General features: G+C 43.6%; 1 protein-coding gene across 1 annotated transcript in view; it reads left to right on the forward strand.

Moving 5' to 3' along the window:
• The first annotated feature begins 11,725 nt into the window (after window positions 1–11,725).
• fgfr2 (fibroblast growth factor receptor 2) overlaps window positions 11,726–26,908 on the forward strand; it is a 170,819-nt gene continuing 155,636 nt past the window's right edge. The window contains exon 1 of the mRNA XM_055901661.1: window positions 11,726–11,829. The gene's annotated coding sequence lies outside the window, so the exon portion shown is untranslated. The remainder of the gene's footprint in view (window positions 11,830–26,908) is intronic.

The following is a 26,908-nucleotide window of genomic DNA, read 5'->3' on the forward strand; positions in this document are numbered from 1 at the left end:
GAACTGCTTTTCTTTATCTTGGCCAAGTCGCAGTTGTAAATGAGAACTTGTTCTCAACTAGCCTACCTGGTTAAATAAAGGTGAAATAAAATAAAATGAAAAAATCTCAACCGTATTGAGCTGTTGTGGGAGCAGCTTGACCGTATGATACGTAAGAAGTGCCCTTCAAGCCAATCCAACTTGTGGGAGGTGCTTCAGGAAGCGTGGGGTGAAATCTCTTCAGATTACCTCAACAAAGGCAACTAGAATGCCAAAGGTCTGCAAGGCTGTAATTGCTGCAAATGGAGGATTCTTTGACGAAAGCAAAGTTTGAAGGACACAATTATTATTTATAACCTTGTCAACATCTTAACTGTATTTCCTATTCATTTTCCAACTCATTTCATGTACGTTGTCATGGAAAACAAGGACATTTCTAAGTATTGTATATTTCCTGGATTGCCTTTTTAAGAACCTCAGGTAGAGGTGAAGCTATCCTCCCAGCCTCTCCCTCTCCTTCTCACCCCCTCATCCCCCCTGAACCCATGAAATGGAGCTCCTAAATCTTGGCCTAGTGAATGATGCTGTTGTTGTAGAGGGAGTGCTTGGCATTTCAACGGTAACCTGCTGGGTCTGAGGGGGAGCTGGGCCAGGGAAGAGAACACTAAAATGTCTGTATACTAAAATGTCTGTATATATTAAAAAAATATGCCGATATTTACAGCTTGCCCAGGCTTACACGGGCTCGGCGGGGCCGGTTAACTTTTAGCAACACACTGAGTGATTCAGATGACTGTTTTTCTATGAGTGTTTTTTTTTTCACGACCCGGTACAGCATCCGTCGAGTTTTATCAGAAAATAGAAAGTGACATAATTTGTCTTTTTGGAAATCAAACTAAAATCTTAGTGCTGGCAATGTCATAAAAAAAATATATCTTTAGGAACAGCAATATTTACATTTTATTTGAAACCTGGACTTTCAAATCTTGTATTCCCCAATATGAAACATGGTCATACACAGGTAGGCAAACAGGCAGGTGAATCAAAACTAGGACTGAAGGCTATAACTGGTTCTCACAAACGAGCTAGGAAACGGCTTAGTAGAGTCAAAACGAACAATACCTCACAAAGGCACAAACCGAATGAACTGAACTAAATAAGGAGCTGATGAGACCAGGTGAGTAACTAACACAGGTGAAATCAATGAACAAAAATGAAACACGGCTACTTTCAAGAACACAAGGTTGACTAAGAAAATAAATACAGAACCTTACGTATGACTTGTAATTTTGAAATGTACTTTATGAGGGTAGTATACAACATTTTGCGTTGCTTGGTGCCACTTTGCCACCAAAGGGTGTCAGGTAGAGGTGACTGGTGTTTTTCTTTGTCTCAGACAAAAACGCCTGACCCAATCTTACTGTGTAATCTTCTTTTTAAGGCAACAAACATTTCAGTCTCAATGACTGTTTGTAATGTATTTTTGTGTGGTTTTGCAAGGTCCTGTGGATGTTTACATTTATATAATTGCCTTCATTGTAAAAAGCAACAAGCGTACAACTGTTCACTTCTATAAATTTTCTTTGTCTACGAAAGACTTACCTCAGCCCTCACTCTCTCAATTTTCTCCCATATTCACACTTCATTTAATGTTGTAAATTCAGCTGGCTCTCATATCTATCCAATAAAGTGTAGATTTTCCCCACTAATAGCCTATAATAACTTAATAAACAGTTTTTCCTAAAGGCAGCTATTGTTCTACGGATTATGTTTCACTTAAGTCGTTTTACAGTATGTACCTTTGTAAATGTAATCCCAAAAAAAAGAATCTGGAAAGGCAACTGGAAATCACCAGAAAAGTAATAGTTATATACAATATTTTTTATCATTATCATTGTATCATATCTGCCTTCATCATAGAGGAACTATAATCATTTGTACAGTATGCAGGCCAAGAAAGGGAATGAGAATATAATGCATCTAGAGTGGCCAAATGATACATGGCATTGGTGCTTATGGTTTTTGGAATATTTTGTTCAACAAAATTCATATGATCATGAATTTTCTGAAAGTGTTGTTTACTAACCACTAATATACCCATCAAAAAACATGTTGGCCTATTTATTGATATAAACATATTTATTCTGTAGTAAACCTTTAAGATACCCTCCTCTCTCTATCACTCTCTCCATCTCTCCCTCTTTCTACCTCTCACCCCCTCTTTCTTTCCCACGTAGAGAATCCCACAGGTAAAAATTGTCATTCCTGATTAACCACACATTTGAGAAATGTTTCATGCACTGTGTCTTGGCTCTAGGCCTCTAGTCCGACATTTATAGGAGTGAGAAAGGCCAGTGATCATTGGCTTAGAGTTCACAGAGGAGTGTGTGCATGACATGGGCATTTTTTGTTTAGCATGTGGATCTAAGCTTAGACCCATAAATATACATTCATATACAGTGGGGAGAACAAATATTTGATACAGTGCCGATTTTGCAGGTTTTCCTACTTAAAACATGTAGTCTGTAATTTTTTATCATAGGTACACTTCAACTGTGAGAGACGGAATCTAAAACAAAAATCCAGAAAATCACATTGTATGATTTTTAAGTAATTAATTTGCATTTTATTGCATGACATAAGTATTTGATACATCAGAAAAGCAGAACTTAATATTTGGTACAGAAACCTTTGTTTGCAATTACAGAGATCATACGTTTCCTGTAGTTCTTGACCAGGTTTTCACACACTGCAGCAGGGATTCTGGCCCACTCCTCCATACAGACCTTCTCCAGATCCTTCAGGTTCCGGGCTGTCGCTGGGCAATACGGACTTTCAGCTCCCTCAAAGATTTTCTATTGGGTTCAGGTCTGGAAACTGGCTAGGCTCCAGGACCTTGAGATGCTTCTTACGGAGTCACTCCTTAGTTGCCCTGGCTGTGTGTTTCAGGTTGTTGTCATGCTGGAAGACCCAGCCATGACCCATCTTCAATGCTCTTACTGAGGGAAGGAGGTTGTTGGCCAAGATCTCGCGATACATGGCCCCATTCATCCTCCCCTCAATACGGTGCAGTCGTCCTGTCCCCTTTGCAGAAAAGCATCCCCAAAGAATGATGTTTCCACCTCCATGCTTCACGGTTGGGATGGTGTTCTTGGGGTTGTACTCATCCTTCTTCTTCCTCCAAACACGGCGAATGGAGTTTAGACCAAAAAGCTCTATTTTTGTCTCATCAGACCACATGACCTTCTCCTATTCCTCCTCTGGATCATCCAGATGGTCATTGGCAAACTTCAGACGGGCCTGGACATGCACTGGCTTGAGCAGGGGGACCTTGCGTGCGCTGCAGGATTTTAATCCATGACGGCGTAGTGTGTTACTAATGGTTTTCTTTGAGACTGTGGTCCCAGTTCTCTTCAGGTCATTGACCAGGTCCTGCCGTGTAGTTATGGGCTGATCCCTCACCTTTCTCATCTTCATTGATGCCCTACGAGGTGAGATCTTGCATGGAGCCCCAGACCGAGGGTGATTGACCGTCATCTTGAACTTCTTCCATTTTCTAATAATTGCGCCAACAGTTGTTGCCTTCTCACCAAGCTGCTTGCCTATTGTCCTGTAGCCCATCCCAGCCTTGTGCAGGTCTACAATTTTATCCCTGATGTCCTTACACAGCTCTCTGGTCTTGGCCATTGTGGAGAGGTTGGAGTCTGTTTGATTGAGTGTGTGGACAGGTGTCTTTTATACAGGTAACAAGTTCAAACAGGTGCAGTTAATACAGGTAATGAGTGGAGAACAGGAGGGCTTCTTAAAGAAAAACTAACAGGTCTGTGAGAGCCGGAATTCTTAGTGGTTGGCAGGTGATCAAATACTTATGTCATGCAATAAAATGCTAATTAATTACTTAAAAATCATACAATGTAATTTCTGGATTTAAGAGAAAATTACAGACCTCTACATGCTTTGTAAGTAGGAAAACCTGCAAAATCGTCAGTGTATCAAATACTTGTTCTCCCCACTGTATGCTTGTGCCCACCTTTTCACTTACTTTGCTCTGTATTGACTAGACCACCTGCACCCCAGTTGATTAACACCCAGCGATGGTCCTATGGGCAATTTGCAGAAACGCTTAGCAAGATAAATATTTTCATTTCTGGCTAACGCCCGCTAGGCGCCCCAATGCCCCGGCTCTCGGCAACAGAAGAGGGTGTGGTTATGGCCAGTCTGCCTGGCATGTGCGAGTGGGGGGGGGGCAGCTGGGATGGCACCACGCCCTCCTCCAAGGGCCTCATCCAAGACCACCACAAAATGGACGCCAATGGAAGCCAGTTCACTTTGGGCAGTGAATAGTACCATCATTACTCCTTGTTTGTATACCATGAATTCAGTTCATTACTGACTGAGCCGGGAGGGAAACATGGTCCAAAGGAGCCTGGCCACCTCAAGTGTTTAGGAATTAGTGCGCTATGTTACGATTGCTGGTATAGTAACGCCCAATAAGCACACTGATTACACCTCAAATGGGTTCCTAGGTGTGGTTCACTTGAGGAGGGAAAGAGTTCACATCTGTTTTATGAGTTCTGTGGTTACCACTCTGCGCCCATAAATCCAACCAAATAAGGAGCACCAAACCACATTTCAGATATAAGGGGAGATTCAGTGAACCCAGAAACCCTAGTCGGCATGCAGCTTAGCCTGCCCTGCTTTCCCCTCTGTCTCTCCTTCAGCCTCCAGCTAGTGTGGCTCTTGGATCAAGGCCCATCAGTGGCTATGAGACCCGATTAGGTGGAGACGAGACTACTTTCTCTCCCCCGCCCGTTCTGGGTTCGCAGTGTGTGCATGAGCTGACAGGTTTAATGCCACTTCCAGAAGCGTATTACTATGTATTCCAAAACAAATCCCTTGGCTCACCACTCACTGCCCTACCTGCTTTGATTCCACCTCCTTTGTTGTCTTTTTCTACTCCCTTGCCCATATAAGATTTCCAATGACGTTGCAAAAACAAATGTAGGATTGACAGCTACTTTAGTCCAATAGTGTGGGTGGTAGCCATTTGCAAAATAATCAATATTTGCTTTCACTGAGTTGTGAAGACCCTCTGAGTACAGAGGGCCTTCACTACAGTGGCTGCATTCCTAAATGCTTTCAGGCAGCCATATTTGTTACGAGGGGTCGCTGCAAGACAAAAACGGCAGCAAGTGAGTGAGTAGGTTGAGCAACCGATTGCTTAGGTCAGTATACGAGACCGCAGCAACGCAGAAAGCTGTTGGCAAGAGCGTTTTCTCTGAAAATATTCCCATCCGCTGGTGAGCAAGCAACACCAGCCAAAAATCCCTGCCTTGGACAGAGAACGTTCTGAATGTGCAAGAAAAAAAGAAGGGGAGCAGACAAAAAAAAAATAGAAAAAATATAGTTGGCTGCCATGCGAATTAAATGCAGATTCTGTATATATTACTTTTTTTCATGTCACAAGTCAAAAAAAGGGAAAGATTAAAAATGGAGAGCAATAAAGTGGGGCTGGCAGGGGCCCTTGTTTCGTTTGGCGGAAATTAGCCCAGTACGGTTACAGCCTGATCATTATCCAGGAATCCAGGGAAACACAGACACAACCCCATCGCCTTTCTCTCCTTCTCCTCCTTCACTCTTATTTATCTTCCTCATTATTTTTCTCTCCTCTCCTTCTCACTCTGTCATTCTCTCTCCCTCCCTCTCTTTATCCCCTTCTCTCATTCTCGCTCTCCCCTCTCTAACTCAAATCACATTGTATTTGTCACATGCGCCGAATACAACAGGTGTAGACTTTACTGTGAAATGATGCTTGCTTAAGAGCCCGTCCCAACAATGCAGAGTAAAAAAAATAACAAATATTGTAACACAAGGGATAAAAGACTCAAGAATGAAGCTGTATACAAGGAGTACCAGTGCCAGATCTATCTGCAGGGGTATGATGTGTTTGAGGTAGATACAGTGCCTTCAGAAAGTATTCACACGCCTTGACTTTTTCCACATAATACCCCATAATGTCAAAGTGGATTTGTGTTTTTCAAAATTTCTACAAATTCATTAACATTGAGAAGCTGAAATGTCTTGAGTCAATGAGTATTCAACTTCTTTGTTATGGCAAGCCTAAATAAGTTCGGGAGTAAACATTTGCTCAACAAGTCACATAATAAGTTGCATGGACTGTGTGCAATAAGTGTTTTTAACATGATTTTTGACTGACTACCTCATCTCTGTACCCCACACATACAATTATCTGTAAGGTCCCTCACTTTCAGAAGACCTTAATTGGTAGATGGGTACAAATCTTAAAAAAACAGATATTGAATATCCCTTTGAGTATGGTGAAGTTATTAAGTACACTTTGGATGGTGTACTGTATCAATACAAACAGTCACTACAAAGACACAGGCGTCCTTCCTTACTCAGTTGCCAGAGAGGAAGGAAACCGCTCAGGGATTTCACCATGAGGCCAATGGTGACTTTAAAACAGTTACAGAGTTTAATAGCTGTGGTAGAAGAAAACTGAGGACGGATCAACATCATTGTAGTTACTCCACAATACTAACCTAATTGAAATGAAGGAAACATTCAAAATAATGCATCCTGTTTGCAATAAGTCACAAAAGTAATACTGCAAAAAAACGTGTCAAAGCAATTCACTTTTTGTCCTGAATACAAAGTGTTATGTTTGGGGCAAATCCAATACAACACATTACAGAGTACCACTCTCCATATATTCAAGCACAGTGGTGGCTGCATCATGTTATGGGTATGCTTGTAAGTGTTCAGGACTGGGGCGATAAAAAATAAACGGAGTAGAGCTAAGGACAGGCAAAATCCTAGAGGAAAACCCGGTTCAGTCTGCTTTTCACCAGACACTGGGAGATAAATTCACCTTTCAGCAGGACAATAACCTAATGCACAAGGTCAAATCTACATTGGAGTTGCTTACCAAGAGACCGTGAATGTTCCTGAGTGGCTGAGTTACAGTTTTGACTTTAATCTACTTGAAAATCTATGGCAAGACCTGAAAATGGTTGTCTATCAATGATCAACAACCAATTTGACAGAAATTGAATAATTTTTTAAAAAGAATAATGGACAACTCTTGCGCAATCCAGGTGTGAAAAGCTCTTAGAAACTTACCCAGAAATACTCACAGCTGTAATGGCTGCCAAATGCTTCTACAAAGTATTGACTCAGGGGTGTGAATACTTGTATAATTAGACATTTCTGTATTTCATTTTCAATAATTTTGCTAACATTTCTGTTTTCACGGTCATTATGGGGTATTGTATGTAGATGGGTGAGAAAAAAAGTTATTTAATTCATTTTGAATTCAAGCTGTAACACAACAAAATGTGGAATAAGACAAGGGGAATGAATAGTTTCTGAAGGCACTGTATGTACAGTACCAGTCAAAAGTTTGGAGACACCTACTCATTCAAGGGTTTTTCTTAATTTTTTACTATTTTCTACATTGTACAATAATAGTGAAGACATCAAAACTATGAAATAACACATATGGAATCACATAGTAACCAAAAAAGAGTTAAACAAATCAAAATATATTTTCTATTTGAGATTCTTCAAAGTAGCCACCCTTTGCCTTGATGACAGCTTTGCACACTCTTGGCATTCTCTCAAGGCACACACCTGTCTATATAATGTCCCTCAGTTGACAGTGCATGTCAGAGCAAAAACCCAGCCATGAGGTTGAAGGAATGTGTCGAGGCACAGATCCAGTGAAGAATAAAAAAACATTTCAGCAGCATTGAAGGTCCCCAAGAACACAGTGGCCTCCATCATTCTTAAATGTAAGAAGTTTGGAACCACCAAGACTCTCCCTTGAGCTGGCTGCCCGGCCAAACTGAGCAATCGTGGGGAGAAGGGCCTTGGTCAGGGAGGTGACCAAGAACCCAATAGTCACTCTGACAGAGCTCCAGAGTTCATCTGAGGAGATAGGAGAACCTTCCAGAAGGACAACCATCTCTGCAGCACTCCACAAATCTGGCCTTTATGGTAGAGTGGCCACTCCTGACTAAAAGGCACATGACAGCCCGCTTGGAGTTTGCCAAAAGACACCTAAAGGACTCAGACCATGAGAAACAAGAATCTCTGGTCTGATGAAACCAAGATTGAACTCTTTGGCCTGAATGCAAAGCATCACGTCTGGAGGAAACCAGGCTCTGTTCATCACCTGGCCAATACCATTGCTACGGTGAAGCATGGTGGTGGCAGCATCATAATGCGGGGATGTTTTTCAGCAGCAGGGACTGGTAGACTAGTAAAATCAAATGTTATCACATGTGCCAAATTCAACAGGTTGTAGACCTTACCTTGAAATATTTACTTTACAAACCCTTAACCAACAATGCAGTTCAATAAATAGAGTTAAGAAAATATTTACAAAATAAAAAGTACCAAAATAATAACAATGCAAGCCTATATACAAGGGTACCGGTACCGAGTCAATGTGCGGGGGTACAGGTTAGTCAAGGTAATGTGTACATGTAGGTAGGGGTAAAGTGACTATGCATACATAATAAACAGCGAGTAGCATCAGTGTAAAAACACTGGGCTGTACGCATACCAGGCGGTGATGCAACCGGTTAGGATGCTCTCAGTGGTACAGCTGTAGAACTTTTTGAGGATCTGGGGACCCATGCCAAATCTTTTCAGTCTCCTGAGTAGGAAAATGTTTTGTCATGCCCTGTTCACGACTGTGTGTTTGGACCATGATAGTTTGTTAGTGATGTGGACACCAAGAACTCAACTCTCGACTCGCTCAACTACAGACCCGTCGATGTGAATGGGGGCGTGTTCGGCCCTCCTTTTCCTGTAACTCACGATTAGCTCCTTTGTCTTGCTTACGTTGAAGGAGAGGTTATTGGTCCTGGCACCACACTGCCAGGTCTCTGACCTCCCTATAGACTGTCTCATCGTTGTCTATGATCAGGCCTACCACTGTTGTGTCATCAGCAAACTGGTGTTGGAGTCGTGTTTGACTAAGCAGTCGTGGGTGAACAGGGAGTAAAGGAGGGGATAAAGCACGCAACCCTGAGGGGCCCTGGTGTTGAGGATCAGCCTGGTAGATGTGTTGTTACCTAACCTTACCACCTGGGGCTGGCCCATCAGGAAGTCCAGGATCCTGTTGCAGAGGTAGGGTTTAGTCCCAGGGTCCTTAGCTTAGTGATGAGCTTTGTGGGCACTGTGGTGTTGAACGCTGAACTGTAGTCAATGAACAGCATTCTCACGTAGGCGTTCCTTTTGTCCAGGTGGGAAAGGGCAGTGTGGAGTGCGATTAAGTTTGCATCATCTGTGAATCTGTTGGGGCGGTATGCGAATTGGAGTGGGTCTAGGGTTTCCGGGATTATGGTGTTGACATGAGCCATGACCAGCCTTTCAGGATTGAGGGAAAGATGAACGGTGCAAAGTACAGAGAGATCCTTGACGAAAGTCTGAGCACTCTGGAGCAGGTTATGTTGAAGGTTCATTTTCCAACAGGACAACAACCCTAAGCACACAGCCAAGACAACGCAGGAGTGGCTTTGGGACAGGTCTCTGAACGTCATTGAGTGGCCCAGCCAGAGCCGGAGAAGAACCCAATCAAACATCTCTGGAGAGAGCTGAAAATAGCTGTGCAGCGACGCTCCCCATCCAACCTGACAGAGCTTGAGAGGATCTTCATAGAAGAATGGGAGAAACTCCCCATATACAGGTGTGCCAAGCATAGCGTCATACGCAAGAAGACTCGAGGCTGTAATCGCTGCCAAAGGTACTTCAACAAAGTACTGAGTAAAGGAATTGAATAATTATTTAAATTATTTACACTACCGATCAAAAGTTTTAGAACACATACTCATTCAAGGGTTTTTCTTTATTTTGTACTATTTTCTACATTGTAGAATAATAGTGAAGACATCAAAACTATGAAATAATACACATGGAATCACGTAGTAACCAAAAATATATTTTAGATTTTAGATTCTTCAAATAGCCACCCTTTGCCTTGATGACAGCGTTGCAAACGCTTGCCATTCTCTCAACCAGCTTCACCTGGAATGCTTTTGCAGGTAATGAGTACGCTGAGCACTTGTTGGCTGCTTTTACTTCACTCTGCGGTCCGACTCATCACAAACCATCTCAATTTGGTTGAGGTTGGGGGATTGTGGAAACCAGGTCATCTGATGCAGCACTTAATTACTCTCCTTCTTGGTAAAATAGCCCTTACACAGCCTGAAGGTGTGTTTTGGGTCATTGTCCTGTTGAAAAACCAATGATAGTCCCATTAAGCCCAAACCAGATGGGATGGCGTATCGCTGCAGAATGCTGTGGTAGCCATGCTGGTGAAGTGTGCCTTGAATAAAGCAGACAGTGTCACCAGCAAAGCACCCCCGCACCACAACACCTCCTCCTCCATGTTTTACGGTGGAAAATACACATGCAGAGATCATCCGTTCTCCCACAACGCGTCTCACAAAGACACGGCAGTTGGAACCAAAAATCTCAAATTTGGACTCCAGACCAAAGGACAAATTCCCACTGGTCTAATGTCCATTGCTCGTGTTTCTTGGCCCAAGTAAGTCTCTTCTTATTATTGATGTCCTTTAGTAGTTGTTTTTTCACAGCAATTTGACCATGAAGGCCTGATTCACACAGTCTCCTCTGAACAATTAATGTTGAGATGTGTCTGTTATTTGAACTCTGTGAAGCATTTATTAGGGCTGCAATTTCTGAGGCTGGTGTCTAATGAACCTATCCTCTGCAGCAGAGGTAACTCTGGGTAAGTCTTGCATTCATGTGGCGATCCTCATGAGAGCCAGTTTCATCATAGCGCTTGATGGTTTTTGCGACTGCACTTGAAGAAACTTTCAAAGTTCTTGAAATGTTCATATTGACTGACCTTCATGTCTTAAAGTAATGATGTACTGTCGTTTCTCTTTGCTTATTTGAGCTGTTCTTGCCATAATATGGACTTGGTCTTTTACCAAATATGGCTATCTTCTGTATACCACCCCTACCTTGTCACAACACAACTGATTGGCTCAAACGCATTAAGAAGGAAATAAATTCTACAAATGGACTTTTAAGGCTGCACACCTGTTCATTGAAATGCATTCCAGGTGACTACCTCATGAAGCTGGTTGAGAGAATGCCAGGTGTGTGCAAAGCGGTCATCAAGGCAAAGGGTGGCTATTTGATGAATCTCAAATAGAACATATATTTTGATAGGTTTAACACGTTTTTGGTTACTACGTGACTTTCATATGTGTTATTTCATAGTTTTGATGTCATCACTATTATTTTACAATGTAGAAAATAGTAAAAATAAAGAAAAACCCTTGAATGAGTATGTGTTCTAAAACGTTTGACTTTTGACCGTGTACATTTGCAAAAAAAATTAATGAACCCGTTTTTGCTTTGTCATTATTGTGTGTAGCTTGATCTGTGTGTAGATTGTTGAGGGAAAAAACGATTAATCAATTTTAGAATAAGGCTGTGCATAGAGTCAATGTTAGATTTGGTCAATGCAGATAGTCCGGGTAACCATTTAATAATCTATTTTGCAGTCTTATGGATACTTAGCAGTCTTGGGGGTAGAAGCCTGTTGGTCCGAGAGCTCTTGCTCTGGTCCTGTTTTGAGGACGGCAGCAGAGCGAACACTCTATGGCTTGGATGTCTGAAGTCTTTGCCAATTTCTGGGGCGTCCTCTGATACTCTCGCTCTCCCACTCTCTTTTTCTGGGGTAGTTTAAAGGCAATTCGAATTCACTTCCAAGTCTCTAAAAGAACCACGGCGTGGTGCAGAGGGGGACATGTTTGGCGGTTTGAGTAAAGCTGCTGGTGTGAGGTAAGACGCTAAGAGTTTTTAAATGCGACCCCCGCAAAAAAAAATAGCGAGCATATGTTGGGTTAACATCTATGAGCCACTTTGTTGTCTTAACGCTGATCTGCATTATTGCGGGAAAGGAAGCTCTTTCAGTTCTGGTCGCTTATTGTTATGATTTCTAGATGAACAGGGGGAATTCTGAGGGAATGTGGTGCTTTGGTATGGCCCCATGATGGTCTGGGGCTTTAGAGTAAACAGGAAAGGGGAGATGGGCTCTTACTGCACAAACCACATATGAATCGAACCAAAACCCATGTGGTTGAATTAAAACAGGAAAAGTCCCCAAGTACAGTACTCGCTTTACCACTTTATTTAATCTAGACTGTAGTAGCCGTGTAGACTGTAGAGTAGTCAAAACTGTAGGGTAATCAGAATGTAAAATCAATGGGGTGTCTCGAGAAAGACTGGTTGTTCTGTGCAACCAAGTCCACACAGCGAGCGTTTGGGTGTATCTGTAAAAATAACAAGTGGGTCTGGTCCCTTTTTTTTTTTCCTGTGGCATAACATGGACACACACACACACACACACCAGAGGAAGGCGTATCTCCACCCCCAGTAGTGTGTGAGGTAATGTCTCCACTGCCTGCCTGGCCCAGTGCTGCCTGAAGGGCACTGGCTGAATCCCAAATGGAACCCTATTCCCTATATACTGCACTACTTTAAACTGGGCCCATATAAGACTCTGGTCAAAAGTAGTGCACTATGTAGGGAATATGGTGGCATCCACTGAGACATTTGGTACCTTTTTCCAACACGTGCTTCCTGCATTATAACTGCATCTATTATCTTTAATTCGTAACACTGGAATCCATCTATCATTACTGATGAGGGCAAACTAGTTCTAACTACTGATATTCATATTAGCCTGTCATGGGGGAAAAAAACATAAATCATAAGATAATAAAAACCCTAAGTGGCTTATATCCAAAATAACCAAAACATTGCATGATGATTTTTATTTTTTTTATTTTTTTACCCAGTGAACCTGAGTTTGTGTTTTTAAGCTGTCCCCCTCCTTTATATTATCTAATCTCCTGTCAAAGAGCCTTCTCTCTTCTCCTAAGTCTCCTCCTCAGTCTACTCTTAATTTTTTCTCAGCTCTTTAATGCATCTGGACTTAGAAAGAGAGCTGAGGTTCTGGCCTCTGCTGTAGCATCAGTCCATCACCCTGATGGCTGTCTGGAGCCGGGCCCTGGCTCAGCTCGCTGGGAGGCCCAGAACTAGGCCTGATCTTTGTGCTGGGAGATGGGGCTGAAATGCCATTGGCCTGGAGGTGGGGATTGGTTTCTGGAGCCAGACCCTGCCTCTTCTAGCTGTGAGGCCCAGGACCAGACCTCATCTTAGGGATGAGAGCCGCGGTTGTGGTGCCATGGTCCTGGAGGTGAGGATAGGAAGTGGGGAGGAGTTGGAAATGGCCTTGATAAGTAGTGCTACTCTTACGGAAAAACCACATGATTTCACGTGCAAAATCATGTTTTGCACGTGTAAAATTGTATTTCACGTGAAATTTCACACAAGACATTATTTAAAAGCATGTGGTTTTGAAACACTTCAATCTGATGATATTTCACATGACGTTTCACATGTGGATTTTCACGTGATCACATAACCTTTCACATGTGAAACCATGTGGTTTTGGAAGACTTCACGTGATGATATTTCACATGTGAATATCTTTCACATGAGATATCACAGGTGATTACATTTACATTTAAGTCATTTAGCAGACGCTCTTATCCAGAGCGACTTACAAATTGGTGCATTCACCTTATGATATCCAGTGGAACAACCACTTTACAATAGTGCATCTAACTCTTTTAAGGGGGGGGGGGGTGGGGTTAGAAGGATTACTTTATCCTATCCTAGGTATTCCTTAAAGAGGTGGGGTTTCAGGTGTCTCCGGAAGGTGGTGATTGACTCCGCTGACCTGGCGTCGTGAGGGAGTTTGTTCCACCATTGGGGTGCCAGAGCAGCGAACAGTTTTGACTGGGCTGAGCGGGAACTGTACTTCCTCAGAGGTAGGGAGGCGAGCAGGCCAGAGGTGGATGAACGCAGTGCCCTTGTTTGGGTGTAGGGCCTGATCAGAGCCTGAAGGTACGGAGGTGCCGTTCCCCTCACAGCTCCGTAGGCAAGCACCATGGTCTTGTAACGGATGCGAGCTTCAACTGGAAGCCAGTGGAGAGAGCGGAGGAGCGGGGTGACGTGAGAGAACTTGGGAAAGTTGAACACCAGACGGGCTGCGGCGTTCTGGATGAGTTGTAGGGGTTTAATGGCACAGGCAGGGAGCCCAGCCAACAGCGAGTTGCAGTAATCCAGACGGGAGATGACAAGTGCCTGGATTAGGACCTGCGCCGCTTCCTGCGTGAGGCAGGGTCGTACTCTGCGAATGTTGTAGAGCATGAACCTACAGGAACGGGTCACCGCCTTGATGTTAGTTGAGAACGACAGGGTGTTGTCCAGATCACGCCAAGGTTCTTAGCACTCTGGGAGGAGGACACAATGGAGTTGTCAACCGTGATGGCGAGATCATGGAACGGGCAGTCCTTCCCCGGGAGGAAGAGCAGCTCCGTCTTGCCGAGGTTCAGCTTGAGGTGGTGATCCGTCATCCACACTGATATGTCTGCCAGACATGCAGAGATGCGATTCACCACCTGGTTATCAGAGGGGGGAAAGGAGAAGATTAATTGTGTGTCGTCTGCATAGCAATGATAGGAGAGACCATGTGAGGATATGACAGAGCCAAGTGACTTGGTGTATAGCGAGAATAGGAGAGGGCCTAGAACAGAGCCCTGGGGGACACCAGTGGTGAGAGCACGTGGTGCGGAGACAGATTCTCGCCACGCCACCTGGTAGGAGCGACCTGTCAGGTAGGACGCAATCCAAGCGTGGGCCGCGCCGGAGATGCCCAACTCGGAGAGGGTGGAGAGGAGGATCTGATGGTTCACAGTATCGAAGGCAGCCGATAGGTCTAGAAGGATGAGAGCAGAGGAGAGAGAGTTAGCTTTAGCAGTGCGGAGCGCCTCCGTGATACAGAGAAGAGCAGTCTCAGTTGAGTGACTAGTCTTGAAACCTGACTGATTTGGATCAAGAAGGTCATTCTGAGAGAGATAGCAGGAGAGCTGGCCAAGGACGGCACGTTCAAGAGTTTTGGAGAGAAAAGAAAGAAGGGATACTGGTCTGTAGTTGTTGACATCGGAGGGATCGAGTGTAGGTTTTTTCAGAAGGGGTGCAACTCTCGCTCTCTTGAAGACGGAAGGGACGTAGCCAGCGGTCAAGGATGAGTTGATGAGCGAGGTGAGGTAAGGGAGAAGGTCTCCGGAAATGGTCTGGAGAAGAGAGGAGGGGATAGGGTCAAGCGGGCAGGTTGTTGGGCGGCCGGCCGTCACAAGACGCGAGATTTCATCTGGAGAGAGAGGGGAGAAAGAGGTCAAAGCACAGGGTAGGGCAGTGTGAGCAGAACCAGCGGTGTCGTTTGACTTAGCAAACGAGGATCGGATGTCGTCGACCTTCTTTTCAAAATGGTTGACGAAGTCATCAGCAGAGAGGGAGGAGGGGGGAGGAGGGGGAGGAGGATTCAGGAGGGAGGAGAAGGTGGCAAAGAGCTTCCTAGGGTTAGAGGCAGATGCTTGGAATTTAGAGTGGTAGAAATTGGCTTTAGCAGCAGAGACAGAAGAGGAGAATGTAGAGAGAAGGGAGTGAAAGGATGCCAGGTCCGCAGGGAGGCGAGTTTTCCTCCATTTCCGCTCGGCTGCCCGGAGCCCTGTTCTGTGAGCTCGCAATGAGTCGTCGAGCCACGGAGCAGGAGGGGAGGACCGAGCCGGCCTGGAGGATAGGGGACATAGAGAGTCAAAGGATGCAGAAAGGGAGGAGAGGAGGGTTGAGGAGGCAGAATCAGGAGATAGGTTGGAGAAGGTTTGAGCAGAGGGAAGAGATGATAGGATGGAAGAGGAGATAGTAGCGGGGGAGAGAGAGCGAAGGTTGGGACGGCGCGATACCATCCGAGTAGGGGCAGTGTGGGAAGTGTTGGATGAGAGCGAGAGGTAAAAGGATACAAGGTAGTGGTCGGAGACTTGGAGGGGAGTTGCAATGAGATTAGTGGAAGAACAGCATCTAGTAAAGATGAGGTCAAGCGTATTGCCTGCCTTGTGAGTAGGGGGGGAAGGTGAGAGGGTGAGGTCAAAAGAGGAGAGGAGTGGAAAGAAGGAGGCAGAGAGGAATGAGTCAAAGGTAGACGTGGGGAGGTTAAAGTCACCCAGAACTGTGAGAGGTGAGCCATCCTCAGGAAAGGAACTTATCAGGGCGTCAAGCTCATTGATGAACTCTCCAAAGGAACCTGGAGGGCGATAAATGATAAGGATGTTAAGCTTGAAAGGGCTGGTAACTGTGACAGCATGGAATTCAAAGGAGGCGATAGACAGATGGGTCAGGGGAGAAAGAGAGAATGTCCACTTGGGAGAGATGAGGATCCCAGTGCCACCACCCCGCTGACCAGAAGCTCTCGGGGTGTGCGAGAACACGTGGGCAGACGAGGAGAGAGCAGTAGGAGTAGCAGTGTTGCCCTGCAAACAAAAATGGGTCGTTTAGGATGTCCCCTGTAATGGTTTTCTTCCTGGGATGAAGGAGAGGACCAAAATGCAGCGCGGCTAGTGTTCAGCATAATTTAATAAAGAATATGTGAACACTACAAACAACAAAACAATAAATGTGAAAACCGAAAACAGTCCTATCTGGTGCAGAACACAAAGACAGAAGACAAGAAACAATCACCCACAAAATCCCAACACAAAACAAGCCTCCTATATATGATTCTCAATCAGGGACAACGAATGACAGCTGCCTCTGATTGAGAACCATATTAGGCTGGACACAGAAACAGACAAACTAGACACACAACATAGAATTCCCACCCAGCTCACGTCCTGACCAACACTAAACAAGCAAAACACATAAGAACTCTGGTCAGGACGTTACATCCCCTTACATGTTAAGTTACATTAACTTAAGATCACATGTGAATCACTTGAAAAACATGATCAAGTGTGATGTGGTTTTTCCATAAGGTTATAATGACCTTCAACCTCGAGGAGGAAGGGGATGTGAAGCTTGAACAATGGCTGTTTCTCAACTAATCGTTACTCAATTCCTGGAGGTTCCTTAGAGGAGGAAGGGGAGACCCATCCTCCACAGTGAATTTCCTAAAAATGTCAATTGTAAAACAGTAACAGTTATCCTTTTTAGACAAAAATATACTAAATATATTCACAATACCAAATAATTGATTTAAAACACACTGTTTTGCAATGGAAGTCTACAGTAGCTTCAACAGAACTCTATAGCGTAGGACCACGGTGTAGCCAGAGGACAGCTAGCTTCCGTCCTCCTCTGGGTACATTGACTTCAATACAAAACCAATCATACACCCGCAATAACAAATGCTAAACATGTGTATGTGACCAATAAACATTTATTTAGGAGGCTCGTGGTTCTCACCCCTTCCATAGACTTACACAGTAATTTTGAGAACAAAAATGGAGAAGTGAGAGAGATTTCGTAATTTTTTTTCAGTTTCACTTACTTAGCTAGCAAATGAAGCTAGCTAGTTTAGCCTACTCAAACACCGTGCTCAAACAGAGGGATGCTATGTTAGCTACAGTAGCTGGCTATGACTATCCAACACAACACTGGAACTTCCAATATATATTTTTTTATTTAACCTTTATTTAAAACTAGGCAAGTCAGTTAAGAACAAATTCTTATTTTACAATGACGGCCTACCCCAGCCAAACCCTCCCCTAATCTGGACGAAGCTGGGCCAATTGTGTGCCGCCCTATGGGACTCCCGATCACGGCCGGTTGTGATACAGCTCGGGATCGAACGAGGGTCTGTTGTGACGCCTCTAGCACTGAGATGCAGTGCCTTAGACTGCTACTCTACTCGGGAGCCACTTACAAGGTAAGCTTTTGGTTTAACTAATTTATTGCCACTGGGGCCAGCCGGTGTAACTGCTAAACTGCTTACTGACTATACACTGTAACGTTACTGCATGATTGTCCACAAACGAATGGAAAAGGGGAGAGAACATAGATGCGAGAAGGAATACGACATGGCTGCTATGAGAGTAAACTGTGTTTATGCGTGACACGGTGTGTATTCATTCTGCCGATTCTGTTGAAAAAGGTTTCTTAAACAGAAGCGGAACGAAACAGGGATAAACACACCTGCATTTTTCAAGAGTGTCTATCCATGTATCACTGTCTGTCACCTCACATTTTTCTCTTGACCTGTGTGCACCTATGTTGTAAATTTTCATTCATAGGATGATATAGGATGATGGATATAGGGAAAATTACAGTATCATGTAGTAGCCTAAACCTATCGATGTTACATTGAACTGGGTGAATGGAATATGAATGACAGTCATCCAATATGCTATAATAGAAATAAGGCTATGCTCATGATGAAAAAAAAATGTCCTCCCTCATCTTAAACGGCACGACTGCCACTGAATTCCTTGTATCCTCTGTCCTCGCCTCCTTGGACCTTCTGATAAGGAGGCGAGGAGATAGGATGTGAAGAATTGCAGAAAGATAAATTGAGAAACAGCCCCTGACCTTGTGTGACTAAATAAGTTTCCCTTCTGCTGGGAAGTGAGTGACACACAGAGGGTTGACAGATAGTTTGAGAGAGATACATTAATTGTTTTTCTATACCCAGGATGTCACCCAAACAGAGTTTTCAATGGTCCACCATACTGGGTGGACTTTGCCAGGCTTGCCAGGAGCATCTGTGTTATTGTGCCAGGGGGAGGGTGATATCCGGGTGGCATTAGTGTTGCCCCTTTCAGACTGTCTGCCAGCCTCTATGGGCAGATTTTACATGGTGCATTCTTCTGTTTCAAAGAGTGTCTGCACAGAGAGAGAGAGACGGAGAGACCCTGGTTCTGATGGGACAGACAGGGTGGGATCACTGGGCTCCACGCCCATCCCCTCTCCCTCCACTGACAGCCTGTCAACTGTGCAGGGTGGGGGGGGGGGGGGGGGGGGGGGGGGTTGGGGGGGGGGACTACAGGGTTTGGGGTTGGAGGTTTTGTTAGTCAAGAAGAGAATGACAGGGCAGTGTGAGGGTGGGCTGATTAGTGTGTGCGTGCGTGCACACTTTCTTGCTTGCGGATGCTTTTGCCTGCCTGCGTGCGTGCATGAGAGGGGTGTTTAGAGGGGTCAGGGAAAGGGTGACTGTTGTCATTTAGTAAGAGTGACAGACAGACGGGCTGTGGGAACCAGTGACATGGGCCATCAGGGGCCTTCATGGTGTAACGTGGCTGCTTTATGTGTTTATCAAACTGCTGACCTCATCCGCCCCATATACAGGAGGAGGGGGAAGCAGGGATGTAGAAGGGTGGGTGGAAAGGATGGGGGTACAGCATGGCTTTGGGGTGAAGGTGGAAAGGGGAATGAAGGGTTGGGAGTCTGGAGTCTAGCCAGTGGAGGGGGAGGCCAGGGGCCCGTCTGGGTTAGGCGTCCTCCCCTATCTGGGCCCAGGCTTATTTACGACCTGAACAGGCCCAGTCCAAGAAAAGGGAGAGATGGAGGAGAGATGGAGAGTACATACCGGTCTAGTGTATTCCTACACACTCACACAAATGCTGCTGATAAGGCAGAGATGAAAAGATCTCTCATGATCTCATATCACAAGCCCATGCTGAGCGTAGGCTGCGTCATTTTCCCCCTGACTGCTACTCGCTCCTCATCTTGCTCTCTCCCTCTCTCTCCCTCATTCTCTCTCTCTCTCTCTCTACAGCACTGTAACCCTAGCCTTCTGTAACAGGCTTATTACAGCTCTCTGTTATATAAGACCCTTCTTTTATGACTGAAAATCCCTCTTTTATTTCCATAATAACTCTGCCCCTAAACCTCTATGACCGACCTCTGCATAGAACTGTGGAATCATAAGCTGTCAATCATATAGGAAGTTAAATAGAGTTATAGAGAATATCATATAATGTCAGCGATCCTTATTTGAAATAGGGGAAGCTGGCGCTTGCTGCCATGACATTGTGTAGGTTCAAAATGGATGCTGTTTGTTGAGTGTAGTCATGTGTGATTGTGGAGTCTGTCTGTGTGTGTGCGTGTCTTTTCATCTTTCTTCACATATGGAGAAGGGAAGTCCTATCTATCTTCTTACATCACTGTTCAGTTATCTCTGTATTGCTAGGGAATAGGTTACAGTAGGTAGTTTAGAGAGCACACTACCAGTTTCACACTCCATTCCCCCAGGGGGCAGCAGCAACCTTGTCCAGGTGCTGAGCCTGATTGATAAGCACATCAGGTGCTGCCAATTGCGACCGTCAGTCAGTGTCCCAGCTTGCAAGCCGTGAGGGGGCTGGGTTTGTTTGAGGCCTTTTGATTGTTTTTGAGACTTTAGTTTGGGCATGCCTTTGGTATTTTTCCTTTTTGTACATATTTATGTTTAGTCACACTCTGAACAAATAATAGTCCGCTTGGACTATCCGACCAAGAGGTCAAGATAGCCATACATGCAGCTAGCCCTGTACCAAGGTAAGGTTGTTGGCTCCCTGGGCACATGTACATTCAACACCTAGGCGCATGCGCTGATTTCTCACATACAGTAGATGCATGTCTTAAATCAGGTTGCATACCAGTTAACTAGGCCTACAACCCCTAGACTTAGTGAGTGCAACAATATTAGTAGGCCAGTTAATCAGTTATGCATGTGAATTCTCAAATCCATTGTGGCTCTATGCTAGTGACAAAAAGGCCCGTATGCCTGCCTCAGTGCCTCCACTGTGTCAGCCAGGCCAAAGAATCACAACAACAGTTTGAGTGGGAGAAAGTGAGTGCAATCTTTTTACCTTTTTAAACTTTGGCCTTTTCGGACATGTTAAAGAGAAGGGGATGAGTAAGAGGGACGGAAGGCCACTGTTGCAACTCGCTTTTCATTCAGTCATTTGACCCCCTTTTTTTTGTGGTTAAATTCCATGGAAAATTGGATGGCTAGGCATAATCGAGGTGGATGTTTTCCCCAGAATGGAGCGGAGTGCAGATGAAGCACATTCCTTGGGAAAGCTGTTTAAATCCCTCCATTGATTTGGGGGGAGAACCTCCTGACCTCTGGAATACATTATCAGATTAGCAGGGGAGCCCATGAGCAAACACACACATGGGTCTGCGAACATAGACGTATAAAGGAGCGCATAGAAGCACACATACACAAACACACACACGCACCAATGACTTTTAGCTCAGCCACTTGCTATTCCCACACCACACCAGGAGCACTCACATCACAGGCCACAAATCCAGTGCCCAACTATCAGGGGCAGATGGACTGGTACTCACAGACTCGCCTTACAGACTCAATTTTCAGTGTGTGTGTAATTCATTAATAGCTGTACGTTTTCCTATTTCTGTATGCTGTTGTACATTTCAGACATTAATTCTGAAACTCTTGCACTCCAGGGGCCTGATTCATAAAACCTTCTTAAGAAGAAATGTATTCTTAACTGCCATTTTTTCCTTTACTTTAGACTTAAGAAGAAAGTTAAGTAAAGTTGCTATTCCTCAAAAAGGTTATTGGAAATTCTCTTGCACTATTTCTTATGTTTCTCCTTAAGCAAAAAGTTAAGAAGAAATTTGATTCTTGAAAATAAAGTTATTGCAAATGTTCTTAAATTCCAAGATAGCTAAACCCTTGTCTTCAACTCAGGGTAGTTAGAGAAAAAGCTTGTGAAAGCAATTGAACATCTTTAATTCGCTCACAAACTTAATCTCAAAGTTTCAGTATTTATTATTTTAAACCCAAGTACCTGTTTTAGAACAGTAATCTCAGTAGGAAATTTGCTAACATGATTGCCATTGCTAGCTAGATAGCGAGCTAAATCAGTTGCCTAGCAACGGACATCTTAAGAAGATACGTAAGAAGATATTTGAGGAGTTCGTAAGAAAATCAGTAAATCTTAAGAAATTGTTGAGGAATTGCACTTACGAATGATCTTATGAACTTCTTATTAAGTTTTTGCGTAACAAGTGTTTTGTGTATCTGGGCTCACAAAACCTTTTTAAAAATAAATGTAAACCTTAACTGCCATTTTTTCCTTGACTAGATACTTATGAAGAAAGTTAAAAAGTTGCTGTTCCTCAAAAAGATTATTGGAAATGTTCTTGCACTATTTCTTATGTTTCTCCTTAAGCAAAAAGTGAAGAAGAAATTAGAATCTTGAAAATAAAGTTTTGGGATTTGTTTTTAATTTCAAGGTAGCTAAATCCTTGTCTTAAACTCAGGGCAGTGAGAGAATAAGCTCATGAAAGCAATTGAACATGTTTAATTCACTCACAAACTTAATCTGAAAGTTTCAGTATTGATTATTTTAAACCCAAGAACATGTTTAAGAACAGTAATCTCAGTAGGAAATATGTGAACATGATTGCCATTGCTAGCTAGATAGCTATCTAAAGTGGTTGCCTAGCAACAAACGTCTTAAGAAGATTTGTAAGAAGAAAGTTGAGGACTTCGTCATAAAATCTTAAGATGTTGTTAAGGAATTGCACTTATGGACTCCTGTTTTTTTGTGGATCTGGAGCCGGATTCACCAAACATTACTTATGGAAAAACGTAAGTTTCTTAATGAAAAAAATTGTAAGTTCATAAGAGAGTTAGAAAATGAAATTCCTCAACATGTTCTTAGGAATTCATAGTTTTCTTAGGAACTTCGTAAATATCTTATTATGTGGCCTTGACATTAGTGACGTGCTTGAAACCAATAAATAAGCCTATGTGACATGGATGATCGTATTTGGTTATTTTGTTATTTTTTCACACATTATTGCCATCATGCTAGCTATATCAAAATCAAAAATGGATAACCAAGAAAAGAGATTGATGGTGGAGGAAATAGCAGTCAGGAAAAGGTTGCTGTTGGGGAGACTTGATAACTGCGGGGTCACTGCTGAGACCAAAAAGAAAGGATGGTTGAGAGTGGCCGAGTCTGTCTCTGCCGTCGGGGGTATGGCAAGGGACAGTGACGCCGTAAAAATAAGTGGTCTGACATCAAGTTGTCTGCTAAGAAGAAGGGAGCTGAGAGACCATTCATGTGGACCAGCTGTAGGAGAAGGTGTTGTCCATCATAGAGATGGTGTTAGAGGGACTGCGCGACCATTAAGTTAGTTAGCTACGTTAGCGTGTAAAGACATTGTAGCCAACATGGCCAACGTTAACGTCGCTAGCTAAGTTAGCCATGTTCTTCTTTGCTAATTGACGAGATAGTGCTAGATATTTAACACTTCTAGAATATTGTAATATATTGTTAATTACTAGCTAGCTAGATAATGCATGTTTAATTTTTATTCTTGCTGTATTTAAATGTCTGTTAGCCAACTGTGTCTGTGGCGCAAGAAAACGTTAATGATTGCAAAAGTATCCATTAGTCTCAAGACAAGGGTTTAGCTGTCCTAAAGATAAGTACATTTCCAAGAAGAAATCCTAAAGCGTTATTTTCAAGAATCCCATTTCTTCTTAACTTTTTTCTTAGGAAGAAACTTAGGAAAAACCTTCACATTTCCAATTAAGGAATAGCAACTTTGCTTAACATTCTCCTTATGTCTATAGTTCAGGGGGAAATGGCAGTTAAAAGAAGAAATGTCTTTTTAAGAAGGTTTTGTGAATCCGGCCCCTGGTTTCAGAACTGTGGTGCACAAGAGGGTAGTTTGCTGACTCTGAGAAATCCTGTCTTTAAACATCAAAGAGTTGAGCTGTTGCCTCCTGGGAATTTATCAGGAACCCTGACCTCTTATTGATATTCTTATGTAAGACTTCCCTTAGGATTTATATTTATTTGTTACTATGTCACTTGCTTACTTCACTTGCTTAGTGGGATTGGACTTTATATCATGGTGTCCGTCAATAGCAAAGCTAACAGAAACAGAGTTCAAGAATGAAAGCAAGTAATTTCAATAATTCCTCATCCAAATCAGCCTTATGAAAGTTTCACATTGCTCGTTCCACTACAGCAGGGGTGTCGAAATCATTCCATAGAGGGCCTAGTGTCTGCAGGTTTTTTCTTTCAGTTCAGACCTAAACAAGAAGGTGATAGGAGTTCTCTACTAATTAGTGACCTTAGTTAATCAATCAAGTAAAAGGGAGGAGCGAAAACCCGTAGAAAAAACTCTGTGGAAATTCTCCACAGTAATGAAGGGAGATTGAGCATGTTGTGTTTGATGTAAAGGTAGTGTGTGGTGTGGTGCAGTATAATGAAGTGCCAATTAGGTTAGGTTACATGGACATAGGTTAGTAGCTTTGTTTTGGAGAAAGTCGCAGTTCAACCAAACCGAAAAGAAGAAAAAAATGCCTCATCTCTGGACGCAAGACACCCAAGCTTTTTAAATCTTCCCAACAAGTCCAGAACGACGGTGAGGAGTGTTGTAATTTGCTGGGAAAGGCGAGTCAGACACTTTCAAACGAAGTCGCCTGTGCCATGCTCATTTTACCAAAGACAGCTTTGCAAATGCAGGAATGGTGGAGCGGAACATGCATAAAACATATAGGCTGACAGAAGAATCTGTACCATTGATTTATCCTGACCAACATGTAACTATAACGTTACCCAGCCAGACCTACTATTTTTGGGGAGTAGGGTCGTTATTCATTCAACACTAGTCAAATGACCGCTAATCATTTCTTCAAGATGGAGCCGACAGAGATGGTCGCCCTGCTTCAGATCCTTGTTTTTTTATGTATTATTTCTTCCATTGCTAGCCCAGAAAATCCTGCGTGTTTTTACATAGAGCCGGGAAGAACTATTGGATATAAAAGCTATGTCAACTTACCAACATTACGAGCAGGAATACGTCTCTTCCGAAGCGGATCCTTTGTTCGGATCTCCATCCGGACATGGGATCTTATCCCAGAGGCCGACCCAAAACAACGCGGTTGCCGCAGGAGAGGCAGACGGAGCAGCCTACTGGTCAGAATCAGAAGGTGATCACGCCATCCACCACTTCCGAGCATATTACTTGCCAGTGTCCATTCTCTAGATAACAAGGTGGATGAAATTAGGGCACGAGTTGCCTTCCAGAGAGACATCAAAGATTATAACATTCTGTGACACAGAAACATGGCTCACTCGGGATATGTTGTCAAAGTCGGTACAGCCACCCGGTTTCTTCATGCATCGCGCCGAGAGAAACAAACATCTCTCTGGTAAGAAGAAGGGCGGGGGTGTATGCCTTAGGATTAACGACTCATGGTTTAATCACAACATACAGGAACTCAAGTCCCCTTGTTCACCTGACCTACAATTCCTTACAATCAAATGCCGACCGCATTATCTACCAAGAGAATTCTCTTCGATTATAGTCACAGCCGTGTATTTTCCCCACAAGCAAATACCTCATCGGCCCTGAAAGAACTTCACTGGACTCTATGTAAACTGTAAACCATACATCCTGAGGCTGCATTTATTGTAGCTGGGGATTTTAACAAAGCTAACCTGAGACCGAGACTTCCTAAATTCTATCAGCATATCGAATGCGCGACACGAGCTGGTAGCATTCTGGATCATTCCTAATCTAACTTCCACGATGCATACAAAGCCCTTCCCTGCTCTGCCAGAAACCATAGATTGATGGCAGCATTCGCGCACAATTGAAAGTGCGAACCACCGCTTTTAATCATGGCAAGGCGACTGGAAACATGACCGAATACAAACAGTGCAGCTATTCCCTCCGCAAGTCAATCAAACAAGCAAAGCATTAGTATAGAGACAAAGTAGAGTCGCAATTCAACGGCTCAGACACAAGACGTATGTGGCAGGGTCTACAGTCAATCACGGATTGCAAAAAGAAAACCAGCCCTGTCACGGACATCGACGTCTTGCTCACATACAAATTAAACAACTTCTTTGCTCACTTCGAGGACAATACAGTGCCACTGACACGGCGCGCTATCAAAGCCTGTGGGCTCTCCTTCTCCGTGGCCAACATTTAAACGTGTTAACCCTTGCAAGGCAGACGGCATGGAGGTGTGTTTTGTGTCATTATCCTGTTGAAAAACAAATTATAGTCCCACTAAGTGCTCGTGTTTCTTGGCCCAAGCAAGTCTCTTCTTATTATTGGTGTTCTTTAGTAGATGTTTCTTTGCAAAAATTCTCCTCTGAAAAATTGATGTTGAGATGTGTCTGTTACTTGAACTCTGTGAAGCATTTATTTGGGCTGCAATCTGAGGTGCCGCTAACTCTAATGAACTTATCCTCTGCAGCAGAGGTAACACTGAAGAGGCGACTCCTTCTAGGCAGAGTTCCTCTGTCCAGTGTCTGTGTTCTTTTGCCCATCTTTTCTTTTTATTCGCCAGTCTGAGAGATGGCTTTTTCTTTGCAACTCTGCCCAGAAGGCCAGCATCCCAGAGTCACCTCTTCACTGTTGACATTGAGACTGTTTTTTTGTGGATACTAATTAATGAAGCTGACAGTTGAGGACTTGTGAGGCGTCTGTTTCTCAAACTAGACATACTAATGTACTTGTCCTCTTGCTCAGTTGTGCACCGGTGCCTCCCACTCCTCTTTCTATTCTGGTTAGGGCCAGTTTGCGCTGTTCTGTGAAGGGAGTAGTACACAGCGCTGTACGAGATCTTCGGTTTCTTGGCAATTTCTCGCATGGAATAGCCTTCATTTCTCAGAACAAGAATAGACTGACGAGTTTCAGAAAGTTTTTTGTTTCTAGCCATTTTGAGTCTGTAATCGAACCCACAAATGCTGATGCTCCAGATACTCAACTAGTATCTGCAGAAAAACAGCCCCAAAGCATGATGTTTCCACCCCCATGCTTCACAGTAGGTATGGTGTTCTTTGGATGCAACTCAGCATTCTTTGTCCTCCAAACACGACGAGTTGAGTTTTTACCAAAAAGTTATATTTTGGTTTCATCTGACCGTATGACATTCTCCCAATCTTCTTCTGGATCATCCAAATGCTTTCTAGCAAACTTCAGATGGGCCTGGACATGTACTGGCTTAAGCAGGGGGACACGTCTG

The sequence above is a fragment of the Salvelinus fontinalis genome, chromosome 37 (assembly GCF_029448725.1).
Source record: "Salvelinus fontinalis isolate EN_2023a chromosome 37, ASM2944872v1, whole genome shotgun sequence".
NCBI lineage: Eukaryota > Metazoa > Chordata > Actinopteri > Salmoniformes > Salmonidae > Salvelinus > Salvelinus fontinalis.